This window comes from Protomyctophum parallelum, assembly GCF_964188405.1.
Source record: "Protomyctophum parallelum genome assembly, chromosome: 18".
NCBI lineage: Eukaryota > Metazoa > Chordata > Actinopteri > Myctophiformes > Myctophidae > Protomyctophum > Protomyctophum parallelum.
The window spans coordinates 17,838,450-17,843,449 of NC_139716.1; the positions used below are offsets into that span (position 1 = coordinate 17,838,450).

General features: G+C 50.5%; 1 protein-coding gene across 1 annotated transcript in view; it reads right to left on the reverse strand.

Annotated features, from left to right (window-relative positions):
- Positions 1-5,000, reverse strand: part of LOC310876001 (nuclear factor 1 B-type-like) — a gene marked incomplete at its 3' end in the record, with an annotated part of 107,712 nt that overhangs the window by 51,956 nt on the left and 50,756 nt on the right. The gene's annotated exons all lie outside the window — the stretch shown is intronic.

Genomic DNA, 5,000 nt, shown 5'->3' on the forward strand with positions numbered 1-5,000 from the left:
TGTGTGGAGTTGGCACGGAACGCGTCCATAAAGTGATTGCGGGGCGCTCCGTGGCCTTCGCCTTCCCTCCCTCCATGCCACTCTCAGAGCCATCCATCAGTCTAGTTACAGCTGCCAACTGCACCGGCCTCTCCCCGGAGAGATGCTGAGAGACACAGAATGGGGTGGGAGGGAGGGAGAGAGAGAGAGAGAGAGAGAGGGCCTGGAGACTGGAAGAGAGAGAGAGAGAGAGAGAGAGAAAGAGAGAGAGAGACGAAAGTGGGAGGAGGGAGGCGGGTAAGGTATAGCATGCGAGGATGAGAAGAAAGAAGGCGTAGCCATGCAGAGAGAGAGAGGTGAGAGAGGGCAAGGGATGGAGAGAGAGAGAGAGAGAGAGAGAGAGAGAGAGAGAGAGAGAGGATAGAACATCATAAGGTAGAGGTGGAGGTGATGACCGGCGGATGTGTTTCTACGCAGAGATTAAAAAAGGAAGGGGGTGGGGTGGGTTGTGTGGGGATGGGGGTGTCTTCCTCCAGGTCTGCACAGGCAACCGTGACACAAAAAAAAAGAAAGAGAGCAGATGGTGGCGGCAGAATTAGAGATCTCAGCCAGCATCTTTTCCAGCGCGAGAGAAGGCCCCACGCTGCAAGCACCGGGAGAAGAGAGAGGAGCCACCTGGATGAGCCGAGGTGGGGTAGAGGCATATGGCCCGTCTGTCAGACACTCTCTGCTCCCTCTCTCTCTCTCTCTCTCTCTCTCTCTCTCTCTCCCTCTCTGCTCCCTCTCTCTCTCTCTCTCTCTCCTCTCTCTCTCTCTCCTCTCCTCCCGCTCTCTCTCTCCCTCTCCCTCTCTCTCTCCTCTCTCTCTCTCCCTCTCCCTCTCTCTCTCTCTATCTCTCTCTCTCTCTCCCTCCCTCTCTCTCTCTCTCTCTCCTCGGCCTAGAGAGCTGTAAGGGCAGTCTTCTCTCTCCGCTCTGAAGCCGGCGGAACACCTCAACCCTGTGCACTACATTTGACCTCTGACCTCTCGCTGTAATGCACCGCCGGCCAGGGCAGTTGTTGCTGTTGTTGTTGTTGGTGCTTTGGTTTGGAAAACTGGCCGATGGTCGGGGTTTATTGGCGAGTGCTGGATCACAAAAAATAAATAACACAACGGCGTCATTTGCAATGTCTTTTAGTAGTCTTTACATCCGTCGGATTGGCCCACGATGAAGCATGCGTAGTATACCTGAATGAAACAACTCTGAAACCCACGTCTAAAAATAGCATTGTGGTTCAAAAGAAAGACAGTGCGCAAATGTATGCACTCTGAATTTCAGGAGGAATGCCAAAGAAAAAGGCAGTTACGACGAGAGTGGTGCAGAAAAACAAAACAAAAAAGAAAAGACACACTGGGGGGATGTTTGGAGTGCACGGGTCCTTGTCTTCATCTAAAGAGGTGTCCCGCGCTGGAGTCCGGGCCAACATTCCGATAGTCTTCAAATAAACAGCAGTGTAACCTGTAAATAAACAGTTGCGGTCGAGGAGGCTGGGCTCTTGCCCTGGGTGCTTGGCAGGGCTTGATCGCAGGCCCAGACAGCACACACAGATACACACACACCCACACACCCACACACACCACACACACACACACACACACACACACACACACACGCCCTTTTCCAAAAACAACATTTCTTGGCACCTACGTCCCTGCCACTTGTTTAAACAAACAAACTGAGGGAAGCAAAGAAAGAGAGGAGAGTAAAAAAATAGGAATAAGACTCTGGCTGTTTGTTCCACATAGAGAAGACGAGGCTGCAGCAAGGCATTGTGGGTAGTGTGAACGTTGCCAACGTCCTCCCTACACCTTCTCATCCATCAGATAGTTATCATTCCATTCTAACAACAGGGGCCAATTAGGTGTAATGGCCGCCGAAATCTGGCTGGGCGAGAAACTTTTCTCAGCAGCTATTGTGAGCTTTTATTCTCCACGCCCAAGCGTGCTGCATGCTCGCCTGGATTTTATAATCACTAAAACACTCGTGCGCGTGCATGCGCACGCACGCACGGACGCGCGGCGTGGTGCACACACAATCACACGCACACTCTCTCTCTCTCATCTCTCACTCACTCTCCAACCCACCCTGTCAGCTTTTGGCATGATACCCATTCCTTTTCCCCACGAAATTACTGAACACACATGCGCGCACACACACACACACACACACACACACACACACACACACACCACACACACACGCTCTTTCTCACTCGTACACACACACTCGCACACAGCGTGGATTAAATCAACCACATAGTTTAGGGAAACTTTCTTTCTCCTTTTTTTTTTTGCAGTGGTCCTAGCCCACAAACACTAAACAGACACGTACAACCCCCCCCCCCCCCCCAACACACACACTTGCAAAAAGCGGCGTGTCGTGTGCACGTGGGGTTTTTTTGGCGCGTGCATGCAACCCTGGCTACAGATGCATAGCGCCGTCGACATTCAGGAGGAGAAGCCCGTCTGGCAGCCATTTTATGCCGAGCGGGGTTCTCTCTCTCTCTCTCTCTCTGTGCACATGTATAGCACTCTGGCTGCCAGAGGCATGGGTCCCGAGCCAAGACGCATTTCAGCAGCCTGGGGAGGCGAGGAGGAGGAGGAGGAGGGGAGGGGAATGCGAGGGTGAGCAGGGAGAGAGGTGGGGGGGGGGGGAGAGGTGGTGGACTGACTCCCGGAGAAGGAGGGAGAACGAGAGAGAACGAGAGAGAGGGAGAGAGGGAGACGGGAGGAGGAGAGAAAAGAAATACATATCGACCTAATTACAGGACTGGCTCTGATGCGTAATGTTTCGACAATACAGCTGCTCCTGAGTAAATATTTGATGTGGTCGAGCACACTTTCTGTTCAATATCCTCCTTCTTTCTTTCTTTCCTTCCTTCCTTCCTTCCTTCCTTCCTTCCTTCCCTCTCTCTCTCTATGGAACGGGAGAGAAACTCACTCCTGTCCTTTCCCCTTGGAAAACATAAGAAACATTGTGTGTGTTAGGTCACACAAGTTGCTGGCACCGAGCGTATAGGTCTTAAATGGCTGTATGTGTGCACGTGGAGTGAGTGAGCGTGCATGTATGCACTCTTGTCCCGTCGTCGTGTCCTCCCCTGCTCCTGGCTTTCCGCCTTTCACGGCTCGGTCGATGACCTCACACTGCACGGGCCGACGTCCAACAGCCGGCAGAACCTGCTGTTGTTCCCCCTCCAAATATCTCTCACTAGCGCTTTCTTTCTTTCTCTCTTTCTTCCCGTCGCTATCCGTCTATCTCTATACGTGTGTGCAACACTATATCCCTCCACTCCTTTTGTATCTTTTTGTGCCCGCCTATGTGTGCTTATCTGACGCTTGCCGTATTTGTGGTGAGATAATTGTCTTATCTAGACGAGAGAACTGCATGCTTAGATGAAATTATTTAACCGCTTATCTGAAATTCACCCAGCCGTAATATGCAGTGTATGCTTCCTTCCACAGGAGCTGCTACATTGATTCAATATACCTATAAAAAGATAAAGATAACTAATACATATAAGGATCGACACAATTTATTTTCATGAATTTAGAATTTCATATCTGGCAGACACTCTGCCGATCGTTCTTCGCCTTTCCTCGCCGCTCGATCTCCCTCCCTGTTTCTTTTCTCACTCTCTCTCGTTTCCCTTTCACCCTCCCTCTCTCCCGCTTTGTTGTCTAAACAAAGTGGCCTTTATCGGAGATGAGCCGCAACCCAAACAAGCCAAACAAAAGATATGGGCAAGGAAATCTGCCCCGGAGAGGAGAGGAGGGGAGGATCTTATCATGCCCACAGCCATTGTGTGTGCCAGCCTGCCGACCGACCCGATGCCTTCGCCCCCTCTTCTTCGTCCTGGCATCTCAGCGACGGGGGGGGGGACGGGGGGTGGGGTTGGTGAGATATGGCGGCGGGGGGTCGTTGCTTGTGCAAGGCATTCCGCAAGGCAGCTGGCACCGGGCGGCAACTGACCTGGCCCGAGAAGAGGGCGAAAGAAAATGCGGAACCACCGCTATACTAACTGGGGGCCAAAAAAACAGGACGCCATCTCACAGTATCGCAGTACGCTGTTGTAACGGGGGTGAGAGGAGAGGGAGGGCGACTTCGACTGGACCAAATGAGGCAAAAACAAAAGCAAAGCACTTCCTGGGATATTGCTCCAACCTGGCGGTATACACAGAAAAATGTGCATTAGACTGTTCGTTGTTTAGTTGTTAGTTTAACCCTGAGAAATAAATGGACCTGTAAGGGTCTGTGCTTTCAGAGTAAAACACAGAAGTAATCAGGTGACATGTAGCCTTATTTTTGACTTTTACACTTTTACACTTTTACAAGCCCACAACGCGTCACAGCGCGACGCGTTGTGAGCTTGTAGATCGGCTATTTTCAGCATGCAACCAAGTGTAAAATTACTTATATTGGATCTCTTGTCCACTTAAGTCCCTTCCTAACATTTTAGTCTAGTTGTTATTTTGTTTGACGAAATTGTCAATATATTTAGCTCAGTTCTCATTTAGTTTTCGTCAGTGAAAAAAGGTAGTCGCCGAGTATTTCTCGTCATAGTGTTAGGGCCGATTCATACTCCTATTTTAGAGCCGATTAAAAGTTGGTTCGGCGATGTAGAGCCTACAATTTGACGTAATTTGAGGTTCGGGGGGGCGGGTACCGTCCTAAAGTCGGCTCTTCGGTGCTACTGAAAATTTCTGACGAGCCGAAATCATTTCGCCACTACAGCGCCGAAACAGCGGTAAAATAGGAGTATGAATCGGCCCTTAGTCGACAAAATCAACACTGCATGTAGAGCATTCTCTCAGGGTCAACGTGCCGTGTCGACAACGTTATCCGTTGCAACTTGTCGGCAGCAGAGCTACAATACAAGCGAACATGACCATGCACCGATGCTTCAAATTAATGTTCCAACTAAAACTAAGTATTCCTCCCTCAGTTCAACCCCTGGACGCAGCTTGGATATACTAGCTTAAAT